Raw genomic sequence first — 16562 nt, 5'->3', positions numbered from 1 at the left:
GGCTTGAAGCACAAGGGATTTGGATGTTCAGATGTGTAGGTGTTTAATTGGCTGCATTATATGGTAAAACACTAGCTGGATTCTAATGTCTTGACTGATGTCATGACATGGTGTGTATGGGTGACTGCATTGTAGGTTAGAATATCTAACTGTACTCTAATGTCTTGACTGATGTCATGACACACTTGAGTAGTTACTGCAGGATTAGCTAATACAGGATTTATTGAATGTCAAACTGGAGACTGTGACATTCATCCCTGTCAGCAGCTACTGAGGAATAGAACAGTTGGTGTTCTGTTAGAGCTCAGTATTCATTTGCAGTCTGGTTATCAAGGAAGAACCAGACCTGGCATAAGGCCTACTGTATGAATGTCAAACTGGATGTTATGACATTCATCATGGACAGTATATACTGAATAATAGACAGAGTGGGGTTCTGCTACACTTCAGTATGTTTCTTAGTTTGTCCTCCAAGAGGATAACAGAACTGACTTAAGGCTAAATGTGTAAATGTCAAATTGGATGCGTTGACATGTATTAATGTAAGCTGTTACTATAGAATGGACAGTTTGGTCCTGTACAGTTCAGCAAACTTGTACAGTCTGCTTTCAGGAAAAACAGACTTAGCATATGGTCCTTGATGTCAAGCTGAATGTTGTAACATTCATTCCTGACAGCATATGCTAGATTGTAGGTTGTTTAGTTTTTCTGTTTCAGCATTTTTCTCAGGCTAAAATCAAGGAAACCAACAACCAAGCTACAATTAAGGAACCTAACAAATAGCCTATTTGTTAGCACACTAATATGTGGAAATTAGTTAGAATCCTATGTGGCATTATTTGTGGAGGTCTTGAGATATTTTAGGAACTAAATATGGAGATATTTTAGGAACTAAATATGGAGATATTTTAGGAACTAAATATGGAGATATTTTAGGAACTAAAAGATTGAAGACCTTGTTTGTAGCAGAAAGTTTCTGCTGATGTTGTAACAGCAAAGGAGAAGTTTGCTGCGATTTCTGAAGGCCCAAATCCACTTGGGTGTGTCGCACCTCGGAAAAAAATGGGGATACGACTTCAAAGCGAAGCGCGATCGCACGCTCGCAATGATGGACTGAACAGAGTCGCCACCGAACTTTATTTATTCCTAAAAAGGAAAGGGGAAATATCGATAAAACCCAAGACAAAAGAAAGGATAAGATATGGTCATCGCAACCAATATCCGGGTTCGGGAGTCGATTACGTAAGGGGAAGGTATTAGCACCCCTCACGTCCGTTGTACTCAACGGGAACCATTAGGTCGGTTGTGTGCGTTAATGTTAGTTTGAAATGTTAGGCTTTTCAAGTTATTAGGTGGGAAAGAAAGAATATAAGAGAGGGGAAATGTTTTTTGGATTTTTTAACGAAGGACTAAACCTAAGTTTTTTATTAGTGGGCCTGACAAGATTTATAAATCCTGCTCCTACGTATCTCAGATAGAGAAATCAAGGCTTACGTAGTTCTGGGTAGAAAAATGTTTGTTTTTTGGTCGATTTTAGCGAAAGCTATATTGTATTAATCGACGAAAAACATCGTTTTACCCAAAACAGATGAGGAGTGGACGCATACCACACATCGAACGGATTTACAAATCTACATTCGGAAAAGCGTCATTTATCTCTACTCAACAATCGTGGCCGAAACATTGTTTTGTATCACTTAAGACAATATATCTTTCATTTATGAAAAGGGTTTTTGATTAGTCGCACGACAGCGAGAAAAGAGTTTGATCGGTTGGATGTATTTTGAGTGATGGCGAGAACTTGGATGAGCGAGATATACATCTCGAATCCTAGCCTCAGGAGTGCATGGTATACACCATGTTCCATTTCCATCTTATTTGTGAAAGTATTTAGTAAGAATTAGGTGTTTTGAATTTTGAAAGACGAGTACTTGTGGCCTACAAGCTCTTACAGCTTGGGTCTAATACTCGGGACTACGTCTGGACATTCCACCCAGGCAGTCTGTTTCTTTCCAATATTGCTAAGAAAATGATTCGGATATTTATGAATGTTTTGGAGGGAAGACGAATATTTATGGCTTGCAAGCTCTTACAGCTTGAGCCTAATATTCGGGATTACGACTGGATATTCCCTCCAGGTAATCTTTTTCTTCCAATTTTATTAAGAAGATGATTTGAGATATTTGCAGGTGTTTTTGGAGAGAAGACGAATATTTATGGCTTGCAAGCTCTTACAGCTTGAGCCTAATATTCGGGATTACGACTGGACATTCCATCCAGGCAACCTTTTTCTTCACGCTTTATTTAGAAGGTGATTTGAGGTATTTACGGATATTTTGGCGAGAAGACGAATATTTATGACTTACAAGCTCTTACAGCTTGAGCCTAATATTCGGGATTACGACTGGACATTCCATCCAGGTAACCTTTTTCTTCACGTTTTAATAAAATGATTTTTGAATATTAGAGTGTTAAAGAGAAGACGAATATTTATGGCTTGCAAGCTCTTACAGCTTGAGCCTAATATTCGGGATTACGACTGGATATTCCCTCCAGGTAATCTTTTTCTTCCAACCTTATTTAGAAAATGATTTTTGAATATTAGAGTGTTAAAGAGAAGACGAATATTAACGGCTTGCAAGCTCTTACAGCTTGAGCCTAATATTCGGGATTACGACTGGACATTCCATCCAGGTAATCTTTTTCTTCCGACTTTTATTAAGAGAAATGGTTTGAATATTAGTTTGATTTGTGAAATGATCTTGAAATGATTCACGTTTATTTTTGGAATGTATTTTGAAATTGAGGAAAGTTGAAATTGATTTTGAAATCAAATGAAATTTGAGTACGATTATTTACACGTGTAAAAGTATGGATATGGGTATTAATAACATAACTAAACTAGTTAACACACAAAAGTCGACTAATCGAATAAAATAATATCGGAAATTCAACCATTAATTAAATCTAAAAGGTAAACATTTAAAGATACAAACAACTAAATATTAATTAAATTAGATTGATAGAAACTTCAAATAAAATAAATAGTAGAAGTTATATACAAAATTTAAATAAAATAGTAAGTATAACAAATATAAGCATGAAGATTTGCTATCTCCAAGTATTGAACCCACCCCCCTAAAGGCAATGAAAGTAATCTCTCTCCACTAGGCCACTCATAATTATTTATTATTACAACAACAACCGAAATACATAAACCAGAACAGATTGGAATAAAAACTAAAAAAGAAACTAAAATAAAGTAGTCTGTTAGACTACCAATTAAAAGTAGAAAAAAAGAAAAAAGTCCCAAGACAAATAACCCAGTCGCCTGGCTGTTGGGTTCATGGACTAACAACTAATAAATTTCTAGGGAATAAAAAAGACAAAGCATTAATACTCACTATTAAATAAAACATAGGAAGCTTAAACGTAAAACAAAAATTAAACGTTTGTTTTGTTAATAAATAAAAAGGGATAAATGATTAAAAAAAAAGGGTGAAAGGTGCTGTAACAGAACCTATTCCTCGTCCTCAATCTCTCCCGTGCCCACTCAATCTCTCGTCACTCTTACTCCTCTCCCTCAATCGCTTTCAAACTTTGCTCACCTCTCTCAATCGCCCTCTCTCACTATGAACATGCAAAAATTCCATGGCATCAAAAGAGAAGTCAAGTAAGAAGCTCACCTCCGGCGGTGACGACGGAGACGGCGAGGTTAAAATCTTCCTGCTTTACCTCTTCAACCTCAGTTCTTTCGCCGTTTCTCGATTAGGTTTCTTTTTCCTCTTTTTTTTGAATTAGGGTTTCGTGTTTATGGTCGCCTCCCTCTCTCTATTTCGTGTGCTCTACTGATTTCGTTCTCCCTATTTATGCTCTGTTGATTTAGGGTTTCGGTTTGATGCTCAATGGTCCAATGGAGGAAGTTTTCAGAAATGCTTTTGGATGCTCAGAATTGGAGTGCCTTCTTTGATCATTGGACTCGGAAAGGTAATCTGAACTTGGCTTTTTCTAATTGCTTTTGTCTTAACTCCAATTTGGGTAATCCTCTTAACTTAAACGACTCAGTCATTATTTTGTTTACTGCAGTGAATTCGGAGCATTGGCTTGATTTATCATCACTAATATTTTCGGCTTCAGCTTTCTCCAATTGTTGTTTTTTGTGAACAGTTTGGTTATCACATGATTTACCTCTCTTTCTTGATGATTTTCCTAGCATTTTTGAATATTCAAGAGCTTTATCAGAAGGTTTGGCCTCCGGTTCAACGCCGGCGAGTCGGTTACTTTGACCTCTTTCCTTCTCTTGGATTTATTTGACTGCACTGAAACATTTTTTGTCCCTGCCTCTTGTAACATCTCTTGTAACATTGTCAAGCAAATTGCTTGGACTGTCCTTGCTTCTTCTGGTAACATTGTCAATCAACGTTTTTTGAGTATCAGTTCCATGTATAGTGAATCCATTATCAGTTGAATTGTTTTGATTTTGAATATCAGTAAAAAAAAATGCATTTGAGACATCTGTATTAACTTTACAAACTTCAACAGGTACAGGAGGAATGGCTGCAATTGATTTGCCAAAGAATTCTTCATAAAGAGATATTTGGAGCTTGTTTAGTTCGAAAGCCTTGTCATCCGATTGCAAGAGTCTCTGACTGAACTGCGTGAGATGAATGGATGCGGTAACAAGTCTGATGCAGAAAGTGTTAAATCCGGTTCCTTGTTAGTTGGTGCTTTCTGGTTCTTGTTTGATGCATCATTTTTGCTGTGCCTCTTTCGCTTTTTGTTGGTCATTGCCACAATTCTAATTTCTTTTTAGGCGAAACTCTGTCAAACTAATGCTCTACTCATTGGTGTGTGCTGCTACAAGCGATTGGAGAAGTTGCAACTGCGTGCTTGAATCACAGTGACGGCTGCATGCTGATTTGCTAGGTATGTTTCCATTTTGTGCAGTTAGATGGTGGTAAGAATTGGATTTTCACTTGTTTGTTACACCATTAATTCCCTCCTTCATAAAATCGGTACAGCATCATTCCATTCTACTTCATTGTTTGGATATGGTATCATCTAGTAATATGTGCATTTACAACATGTCTCTACTGCAGGTCTTGGCTCAGACAAGGCTTGGTAATGGTGTTTAACTGGTCTAATGACAGGAGGTTATCCATCCGTTGGAGTTGTTGATTTGAAAATGTTGTTTTCCAAAAATGAAAGAAGATTGGTTCCATTGTGTAGGATCAGTTCTTTTTGGAGGTTCGGATTTGAGCAGCAGAAAGGTCTTCCTTAGTCAAGCGAGTTGGAAACTGGAATTTTCCTAAATCAACTTGAACCAGCATGCCTATACAAGACCATGGTACCACCTTGCTCGATGAGTATAGCTAGCGTGTTTCATCCTCTGGGACATTCTGTTGGAATTATGAATGCTGTCTTTCTTGGCATATTGCTCCAGAACGGCATGACAGGAAGAATATACCGGTTGCGATGTTGGGAATCAACTGGGTATTTGGTGTTGTTTGAGCAGCACTTAATAAGGTACTGTTAGCGTGACCATAAAACTGGCTTAAACGAGTCATCTGATTTCCTTGATTGAGTTAGGTTTGACCAAGGTATCTCTGCAGGTTAGGCATCGTGCAAGACTTGGCTTTATTGAAGGATGAACTGGTCCTTCCTTGAAGCTTCTTTGTAGGACTATGTAAGTCCATTACTTGCTATGCCTGATGTTATTGTGTTGGACATTGTGTTGCTGTTTTGGTTTTTCTTGCAGGTTTCCTGAACTGTTGCTGCTGTTTTTGCATCCCAACTGTATAATACATCACCATCAAAAGTTCCATAATGTGTTTGACAGCGACATGCAATATAACCTCTTGCTCCATCCCATAAAACTTTTGAAGGATAGTTCATATGTCCAGGAAGCATTCTGAGTCTTCTACTTATTGTGATCAATTTTGTATGCTTTTCATCTCCATGTGTTCTCTCTTTCTTTTTTACTTGCATGACATGATTTGAATGACTGGTGGTGGCTGTTGCGTTCCAAAACATATTTAATAGAAACACTAAAAAATATGGTTTTCCACTTTGTTACTTGCACTTGCGCTTTGTGGAATCTAAGTTTTTCTCGTTGAACTTGCAGTTTCCATCGTGGAATCAAAGGGCGTCCGATGAGACTAGGCTAAACATGTACACACCGTCTTAAAAAATGATGGGTTCAAGCACGAAACTGACAAGACTTTGCTAGTTCCTCTCGAAGAGTCCTGCAACATGCGTGTGAGTTTACTCTCCCGAAAGAGAACTCGGCTTTCATCATTTTTCCTTCTAGCATCTTCATAACCCGCTATATCCGCAGAACTCATCTTGCTTACAAAACTGCTTATCCCTTCATTCTGTGCAGGGACATGGACAATCAATCCCAAGTGGCTTCTACGAGCACGCTCAACTTCTTTTTAGGTGCAGCCAGGATTATTTGGCATGAGGTTCAGTGAAACCGGCTGAACTGTCACAGGCTCGTTAGTATGCAGGCCTTCCCATGGATCTTAAATATCCTCTGAAGTAGTATTAGTGTTTTAGAGCAGTTTCCTAAGTCTTTTGTATCAACTTTTCAGCAACTCATTTTTCTGAATTTGATTCTTGTATCTTGTACGTGTAATATGTATGAACAATGGGAACATCATTTTCTATCTTATGCTCAGAATTTGGCACTTACCTCAACTGGGATATGAACTGTCTAGCATCCATTTTGTAAGAAGATATTCGAGCCAATCTTTTGAATGAACATTAAAATAGGTTCCAGAGGATGCTCCTCCGTTATTGCAAGGAAAAGCACTCTTGCCCATATATTTACTTCAAACTCCCATGCACTAAAGTCGCCGTTGTCATAATTTAGAGAAATATCAATGATCACTAATAAAGCTATGTGGGAAGTCATAAAGACTCTTGCAGAGCTTCGAATCATCCATACGACAATCGGCACAGCAATCCTTGTAACCACAACCAGAGAACCATCGTTTGCACAGTCGACCTTAATTTGCCACCATAATCCGTAAATTCGTGAGGCAACGCTGAAATGAAGAGCAAAAGAATTTCAAGAGGAATATCAAATGCGCACACCACAGAAGCAGCAGCTAGAATGTAGAGTTTTGACATGTGATGACCCGCAAAATATGGTTTCCCAAGGCCTATTCGATGCGGCTGAGTAAACCGATGAAGTGTTATTCCTTTTTAAATCAATCATAAATTGATGTATATCCAAATTGTCCATTTTCTTCCAGCCCAACAAAATCCATCATTCTTAGTCATATTAAGCTCGCGTGCTTCCTTCACCGTCCTTGAGACCACTGGTTGGTAAAATTTCTCATGTCTTAGATGTTGCACTTCTCGACGTTGCTCTAAGGCCATCAAAGGCGTAGTTGAACAGAAGACATGTGGAAAATTATTTTAACCATGCATGAATGAAATGACTGTAACATGAATAAAAGATCCTTCAATGCAAGTGACCGATTGATGGGGAAAAAATTTAGGATCAAAATCGGGGTATGACAGGGTGATTAGGTTATAAATAGCTGATTGTAATCTAGTCTTTGTAAGCCTCTTAGAATGAGTTTTTAGGGGTGTGTGTAAGGTAAACCTCCCAACCTGTGGGATGGTTACCATGTGTTTCTCAGTGGTAAAAGTTGAGAGTTTTTGTAACTCAAGCCTGTAGGCAAGAGTGATTATGTGCTTGAACGAAGCTGTGAAGCAAGTTCAAGTTGGTTAGCATTACATTGTGATTGTAGTGATAGGAATGGAAACTGGAGGTTTCTATCTAGGAGTTCCTAGGTATAGATTGCATTGGGTAGGGATTAAGTGAAGAGTTGTAAACGGGTGAGTTTAACTCTGAATTAATACTGCTGATAGTGGATCTTCTTCCTGGCTTGGTATGCCCCCAGACGTAGGTGATGTTGCACCGAACTGGGTTAACAATTACTTGCGTTTTTACCTTTTGCATGTTATAATTTTGTCTGTTATAAAATAAGGTAAACCTGTAATGCTGTAACAGATGATGTTCAAATCAATGTTGAGACATCATGCTGATAACTGTGCAGGCTCAACAGAAGTAAGTGCTATGTTTGATCTCTGCTGTGCCTTTGTACCAGATGGACAGAACTGGGTGTTCTTCCATTCTATGGTGATATAGTAGCAGATGTCGTGACATCTGTGAATGTGTGCATATCAGTACTAGGTGGTAATTTGTATAACTGTCTTGCTGTATTAGTTACAATGTTAGATCAGATGTCATTACTTGGAGTAAAACATCTAAACTATGACTACACCAGAATTTCAATTGGTATCAGAGCAGGCATCCTGTTCTGTTTCTGGATGAGATCCATGGGTGATACTTTCTGGTATCTTGCAAGGAGTTATGTCAGTACTGATGCTGGAACCTGTGGAAGGTTCTGTGATTACCCTGAATGGTCCCTTGAAGTAGGTGGATGGACTATTCATGGCAGGAATGGTGTGTACCTGTCTCTGGAGGGTGGCAATTGGCCTGTGTGTGGGACAGCTGTGCCAGTATTGAATCACATTCAAACTTGGTATGGTCTTGGAGGCTGATTTGGTGAAGTATGTGTTCATAGGTTGAGTTGTATTATGATTTCCGCTGCATAATACCTGGCAAAACTCAAACTCTGCTGTTGTTTCCCCTCATGTGGATGAAAGGCTGCTGTATTCAAGATTTCATCATAACCTCTGAAGATGTCAAAGCTACTTGAGTCCCCTCAAATCCACTCATCATGATGTTCTCACGTCAGGATGGTAAGAATCACCTGATCACTGATTCTGTTACACTCTTGGGTAGTGTATATGAAGACCTTGAAGTCTTTCAAGGAGGGTTTGTTCCAAGGAGGTGGAACCAATGTTCTATGTGATGTTAGAACATGTTGTTCAACAAGTATGCAGCTGCTGGTTGAAGAACAGATGTTTTTAGGTGTCAAACAAAGGGATACTCTTGTTTGGAACCTACTCCTGACCTGGAAGAGGAGACATCTGTGTGGGCTAAGTTGACAAGGGTAGGGTCAACTGTGTGTATGCTCAAGAAGGTCACTTGTAGAAGTCTGATCTCTAGAAGTGGAGCTGGTTCAGATGTGACATTGTGCAATTTCCTGCTGAGTGTCTTACTCCTGTAGATTGATCAGGGTGGAATAGTTGTTCCCTGAAGTACTATGTTGTTTTGGAAGACAAGTCCCCTGAATGTTAGAAGTCAATATTGGGGTAACCTGATTGCTATATCATTTAAGAGGATTGGAACCATGAATCTTGTTATTCAAACACCACGTTCAGAAGTGGCAGTTCTTACAAGGAGTGAGAATATGAAGATTCAGAGGTTGGTTGAGGTAGTATGCTCTGGCAATGCATATCTACTGTTGACTGGTGCTGTGTGTCTCACTAGTACTTACGGTCAGCTGGAGTCTGATTGGGGGAGTTAGTTACCACTGGTAGGGATGAAGTATGTCATGTTGAGACATGTCTGTACAATACATGGATATTGGTGTGGAGTTTCCATGATTGTTAAGTTGAGGGGGAGTTTTGGTTAACCTCCTCAAGTCTGGTCAGCCTAGGGTCTGGTTGGCTGTTGACCTGTGTCACATGGGTTCTGGTGGTTGTGTGACACATTTGCAAGGAAGAATTCATCTCTCTCATTCCTAAGGGTGAATTTAATCTGGGAAGACTTTCAAAATTGTCTAGGTGCTTGCAAGTAGAAGATGTTGACACAAGAAGAGTATTTTCAAAGTATTCTTATGGTGGAAGTATCTGAAGGGATAATTGGGAAAGGATTTAAGATCAATGTCTACTTGTGCCAAGTACAAGTGTTTAATTGATTATCCTTGGAGCTCAAGATAACTGATGTTCTTAAAGATGTTGGAACATCACTTCTTCAAGACCCTGTGCAGAATCACAGGAAGGATAATACATTGGCTTATGATCTATCTCTTTGGTGGCAGCAAAAGCATATGATCTCTGAAAAGGTTTCCTGGCAAGAAACATGTTCAGCCTTGGTATGTACAAGAAGAAGAAGACATCATAGTCTTGATGGTGGTTACTTGGATCAGTTTATTTCTGATCTAGGTAAGGAAGTGCATTAGCTTATGCACACTGTGAAGTCAAGAACAAGTGGCAGCAGTCTTGACATCATGGAAACAGCCTTGCTTTAGGAAGAGGAATCCTTGGCATAGCTGAAGGGATAGTTTCTAACTGTTCCTTCTGAAGACTCATACATCAAAATGTCTGATGTCTTTGGAGAAGAAACAGGGATTCATCAAGGTGTGAGCTTGGATGACTTAACTGCAAACCTGCAGGATGGAGGTTTTCTATTCAAACTTGGTTCCACAATCAAGTCTATGAGAACATTGAACTCTTGTTCTGTGAAGGGAGGAAGTTCTTTCAAGTGGCAGAAGAAGGAGCTGAATTCAACAGCTAGATGTCAAAACACAATGTTGTGACATTTGGTTCAACATCAGATTCTTAGTTGGTGAAGTGGCACATCAACTTGAGATAGAAAGGTCTACAGGGTTGTAGATTGGATACTTCAAAAAGCTTGAAGTTCAAGTCTCACTTGGAAGGTCAGAATATCTTTGGGAGAAGTCTGATAAACTTGGGGAGGTCAAAAAGCAGCATTTGACCTTTTCATATGAGGATTCATGAAGGAGGTAATCAACCAGTGGCAATTGGTCTACCTCAGAAGTGAGTTCGAAGAATCAAGATAATCAACATATGGCAGCTGATTATTCTTGAGGAAAGTCTGAAACAAATTACTTTTGAGCAGAAAAGTATTAAGTTGAAGACAAAAGGAGGTGTTTTCTATTCATCCCTTGGAGCTTGTGGTAGGAGTTCTGAGCTATCTATGGAAAACTATCTCTTGTAATGGGATGAAAATGTATATGTCCCAATGTATGACTGGGTTTTTCTTGATCAACCCGGTGACTCAGTGATATCTGAAGACTATCAGATGTAAAGGATGTCCCAGCTGATGTTAGAACATCTTGTGAAGTGGTCTTCTGTTCTGGTTAGAAGAGAGATTGACACAGAGTGTGAATGTGTTCAGCTAAGAGGGTTGAACAGAGGGTGTGCTCTTGAAGACATGAAGATGCGTCTTATGTTTTCCATTCATCAAGTGGTTTGGATTCTCTTTGAATCAGGAAGTATGTGAAGGTCCAATCTTGGGATGTTGGATATGATCATGTGTGATCTCCCAGTTTTAAGAGGAGAGTGGGTTGTTCATGACAGGGGGAGAAGAAGTGCCTGCTGGAGTTCAAGAAAGTGTTCATGCAGGAGTGGATCAAGATGTCAGACTCAAAGTCATGGAATCTGATATGGGTGTACCTACTGTGAAGCAAAAGTGGGTGATTACTTGATCAAAGCTGTGAAGCAAGATCAAGTGGATGCTAACTTGGTTGAAACTGTGAAGTAAAACCAAGTCTGTAACTCTGTCATTATTCTCTGGTTATGTTGTTGGCTTTGGCAACATTTTTGACAAAAAGGGGGAGTAATAACCCCTGACAAACAGAGTGGGTCTCTACAACAGACTCTCGTGACAGATTCCCTCCCCTGCAGCTGCTGTGTGTTGAAGTTTAGATGTAACTTCTGTATGTGTGCTGCTTTGTGAAGTTTTTATTTAACTTCCATGTGTGTGAGTGTGCTGCCACTCTGAGTGTATTAGCTATTATTTCCTGCTAGGTGTGTGATTCCGCTGCTATGAACTCTGTTATGGGGATCAAAGTGTTTTAGCCAAAAATTTGCCAAAGGGGGAGTTTGTAGGTGTTTAATTGGCTGCATTATATGGTAAAACACTAGCTGGATTCTAATGTCTTGACTGATGTCATGACATGGTGTGTATGGGTGACTGCATTGTAGGTTAGAATATCTAACTGTACTCTAATGTCTTGACTGATGTCATGACACACTTGAGTAGTTACTGCAGGATTAGCTAATACAGGATTTATTGAATGTCAAACTGGAGACTGTGACATTCATCCCTGTCAGCAGCTACTGAGGAATAGAACAGTTGGTGTTCTGTTAGAGCTCAGTATTCATTTGCAGTCTGGTTATCAAGGAAGAACCAGACCTGGCATAAGGCCTACTGTATGAATGTCAAACTGGATGTTATGACATTCATCATGGACAGTATATACTGAATAATAGACAGAGTGGGGTTCTGCTACACTTCAGTATGTTTCTTAGTTTGTTCTCCAAGAGGATAACAGAACTGACTTAAGGCTAAATGTGTAAATGTCAAATTGGATGCGTTGACATGTATTAATGTAAGCTGTTACTATAGAATGGACAGTTTGGTCCTGTACAGTTCAACAAACTTGTACAGTCTGCTTTCAGGAAAAACAGACTTAGCATATGGTCCTTGATGTCAAGCTGAATGTTGTAACATTCATTCCTGACAGCATATGCTAGATTGTAGGTTGTTTAGTTTTTCTGTTTCAGCATTTTTCTCAGGCTAAAATCAAGGAAACCAACAACCAAGCTACAATTAAGGAACCTAACAAATAGCCTATTTGTTAGCACACTAATATGTGGAAATTAGTTAGAATCCTATGTGGCATTATTTGTGGAGGTCTTGAGATATTTTAGGAACTAAATATGGAGATATTTTAGGAACTCAATATGGAGATATTTTAGGAACTAAATATGGAGATACTGTATGAATGTCAAACTGGATGTTATGACATTCATCATGGACAGTATATACTGAATAATAGACAGAGTGGGGTTCTGCTACACTTCAGTATGTTTCTTAGTTTGTTCTCCAAGAGGATAACAGAACTGACTTAAGGCTAAATGTGTAAATGTCAAATTGGATGCGTTGACATGTATTAATGTAAGTTGTTACTATAGAATGGACAGTTTGGTCCTGTACAGTTCAACAAACTTGTACAGTCTGCTTTCAGGAAAAACAGACTTAGCATATGGTCCTTGATGTCAAGCTGAATGTTGTAACATTCATTCCTGACAGCATATGCTAGATTGTAGGTTGTTTAGTTTTTCTGTTTCAGCATTTTTCTCAGGCTAAAATCAAGGAAACCAACAACCAAGCTACAATTAAGGAACCTAACAAATAGCCTATTTGTTAGCACACTAATATGTGGAAATTAGTTAGAATCCTATGTGGCATTATTTGTGGAGGTCTTGAGATATTTTAGGAACTAAATATGGAGATATTTTAGGAACTAAATATGGAGATATTTTAGGAACTAAATATGGAGATATTTTAGGAACTAAAAGATTGAAGACCTTGTTTGTAGCAGAAAGTTTCTGCTGATGTTGTAACAGCAAAGGAGAAGTTTGCTGCGATTTCTGAAGGCCCAAATCCACTTGGGTGATTAGGTTATAAATAGCTGATTGTAATCTAGTCTTTGTAAGCCTCTTAGAATGAGTTTTTAGGGGTGTGTGTAAGGTAAACCTCCCAACCTGTGGGATGGTTACCATGTGTTTCTCAGTGGTAAAAGTTGAGAGTTTTTGTAACTCAAGCCTGTAGGCAAGAGTGATTATGTGCTTGAACGAAGCTGTGAAGCAAGTTCAAGTTGGTTAGCATTACATTGTGATTGTAGTGATAGGAATGGAAACTGGAGGTTTCTATCTAGGAGTTCCTAGGTATAGATTGCATTGGGTAGGGATTAAGTGAAGAGTTGTAAACGGGTGAGTTTAACTCTGAATTAATACTGCTGATAGTGGATCTTCTTCCTGGCTTGGTATGCCCCCAGACGTAGGTGATGTTGCACCGAACTGGGTTAACAATTACTTGTGTTTTTACCTTTTGCATGTTATAATTTTGTCTGTTATAAAATAAGGTAAACCTGTAATGCTGTAACAGATGATGTTCAAATCAATGTTGAGACATCATGCTGATAACTGTGCAGGCTCAACAGAAGTAAGTGCTATGTTTGATCTCTGCTGTGCCTTTGTACCAGATGGACAGAACTGGGTGTTCTTCCATTCTATGGTGATATAGTAGCAGATGTCGTGACATCTGTGAATGTGTGCATATCAGTACTAGGTGGTAATTTATATAACTGTCTTGCTGTATTAGTTACAATGTTCGATCAGATGTCATTACTTGGAGTAAAACATCTAAACTCTGACTACACCAGAATTTCAATTGGTATCAGAGCAGGCATCCTGTTCTGTTTCTGGATGAGATCCATGGGTGATACTTTCTGGTATCTTGCAAGGAGTTATGTCAGTACTGATGCTGGAACTTGTGGAAGGTTCTGTGATTACCCTGAATGGTCCCTTGAAGTAGGTGGATGGACTATTCATGGCAGGAATGGTGTGTACCTGTCTCTGGAGGGTGGCAATTGGCCTGTGTGTGGGACAGTTGTGCCAGTATTGAATCACATTCAAACTTGGTATGGTCTTGGAGGATGATTTGGTGAAGTATGTGTTCATAGGTTGAGTTGTATTATGATTTCCGCTGCATAATACCTGGCAAAACTCAAACTCTGCTGTTGTTTCCCCTCATGTGGATGAAAGGCTGCTGTATTCAAGATTTCATCATAACCTCTGAAGATGTCAAAGCTACTTGAGTCCCCTCAAGTCCACTCATCATGATGTTCTCACGTCAGGATGGTAAGAATCACCTGATCACTAATTCTGTTACACTCTTGGGTAGTGTATATGAAGACCTTGAAGTCTTTCAAGGAGGGTTTGTTCCAAGGAGGTGGAACCAATGTTCTATGTGATGTTAGAACATGTTGTTCAACAAGTATGCAGCTGCTGGTTGAAGAACAGATGTTTTTAGGTGTCAAACAAAGAGATACTCTTGTTTGGAACCTACTCCTGACCTGGAAGAGGAGACATCTGTGTGGGCTAAGTTGACAAGGGTAGGGTCAACTGTGTGTATGCTCAAGAAGGTCACTTGTAGAAGTCTGATCTCTAGAAGTGGAGCTGGTTGAGATGTGACATTGTGCAATTTCCTGCTGAGTGTCTTACTCCTGTAGATTGATCAGGGTGGAATAGTTGTTCCCTGAAGTACTATGTTGTTTTGGAAGACAAGTCCCCTGAATGTTAGAAGTCAATATTGGGGTAACCTGATTGCTATATCATTTAAGAGGATTGGAACCATGAATCTTGTTATTCAAACACCACGTTCAGAAGTGGCAGTTCTTACAAGGAGTGAGAATATGAAGATTCAGAGGTTGGTTGAGGTAGTATGCTCTGGCAATGCATATCTACTATTGACTGGTGTTGTGTGTCTCACTAGTACTTACGGTCAGCTGGAGTCTGATTGGGGGAGTTAGTTACCACTGGTAGGGATGAAGTATGTCATGTTGAGACATGTCTGTACAATACATGGATATTGGTGTGGAGTTTCCATGATTGTTAAGTTGAGGGGGAGTTTTGGTTAACCTCCTCAAGTCTGGTCAGCCTAGGGTCTGGTTGGCTGTTGACCTGTGTCACATGGGTTCTGGTGGTTGTGTGACACATTTGCAAGGAAGAATTCATCTCTCTCATTCCTAAGGGTGAATTTAATCTGGGAAGACTTTCAAAATTGTCTAGGTGCTTGCAAGTAGAAGATGTTGACACAAGAAGAGTATTTTCAAAGTATTCTTATGGTGGAAGTATCTGAAGGGATAATTGGGAAAGGATTTAAGATCAATGTCTACTTGTGCCAAGTACAAGTGTTTAATTGATTATCCTTGGAGCTCAAGATAACTGATGTTCTTAAAGATGTTGGAACATCACTTCTTCAAGACCCTGTGCAGAATCACAGGAAGGATAATACATTGGCTTATGATCTATCTCTTTGGTGGCAGCAAAAGCATATGATCTCTGAAAAGGTTTCCTGGCAAGAAACATGTTCAGCCTTGGTATGTACAAGAAGAAGAAGACATCATAGTCTTGATGGTGGTTACTTGGATCAGTTTATTTCTGATCTAGGTAAGGAAGTGCATTAGCTTATGCACACTGTGAAGTCAAGAACAAGTGGCAGCAGTCTTGACATCATGGAAATAGCCTTGCTTTAGGAAGAGGAATCCTTGGCATAGCTGAAGGGATAGTTTCTAACTGTTCCTTCTGAAGACTCATACATCAAAATGTCTGATGTCTTTGGAGAAGAAACAGGGATTCATCAAGGTGTGAGCTTGGATGACTTAACTGCAAACCTGCAGGATGGAGGTTTTTTATTCAAACTTGGTTCCACAATCAAGTCTATGAGAACATTGAACTCTTGTTCTGTGAAGGGAGGATGTTCTTTCAAGTGGCAGAAGAAGGAGCTGAATTCAACAGCTAGATGTCAAAACACAATGTTGTGACATTTGGTTCAACATCAGATTCTTAGTTGGTGAAGTGGCACATCAACTTGAGATAGAAAGGTCTACAGGGTTGTAGATTGGATACTTCAAAAAGCTTGAAGTTCAAGTCTCACTTGGAAGGTCAGAATATCTTTGGGAGAAGTCTGATAAACTTGGGGAGGTCAAAAAGCAGCATTTGACCTTTTCATATGAGGATTCATGAAGGAGGTAATCAACCAGTGGCAATTGGTCTACCTCAGAAGTGAGTTCGAAGAATCAAGATAATCAACATATGGC

The 16562-nt window shown here is 39.2% G+C and overlaps 2 long non-coding RNA genes across 3 annotated transcripts; both read left to right on the top strand.

Annotated features, from left to right (window-relative positions):
• Positions 1–3705: 3705 nt before the first annotated feature.
• Positions 3706–4838, top strand: LOC127115810 (uncharacterized). Its single transcript, XR_007800885.1, has 3 exons — positions 3706–3772; positions 3887–3987; positions 4087–4838. It is a non-coding gene; the product is annotated as an uncharacterized LOC127115810 (long non-coding RNA).
• Positions 4839–4882: 44 nt separating this feature from the next.
• LOC127115809 (uncharacterized) lies at positions 4883–6183 on the top strand. 2 transcript variants are annotated; one of them, XR_007800884.1, is made up of 5 exons: positions 4889–4926; positions 5100–5153; positions 5230–5526; positions 5613–5941; positions 6125–6183. It is a non-coding gene; the product is annotated as an uncharacterized LOC127115809 (long non-coding RNA). The 2 variants fall into 2 exon arrangements; XR_007800883.1 differs by having other exon boundaries at positions 4883–4926; positions 5100–5526.
• The last annotated feature ends 10379 nt before the right edge of the window (positions 6184–16562 follow it).

This window comes from Lathyrus oleraceus, chromosome 1 (genome assembly GCF_024323335.1).
Source record: "Lathyrus oleraceus cultivar Zhongwan6 chromosome 1, CAAS_Psat_ZW6_1.0, whole genome shotgun sequence".
Taxonomy (NCBI): Eukaryota; Viridiplantae; Streptophyta; class Magnoliopsida; order Fabales; family Fabaceae; genus Lathyrus; species Lathyrus oleraceus.
Note: the sequence above shows the minus strand (reverse complement) of the source record. Positions and strands in the feature narration are given on the sequence as shown.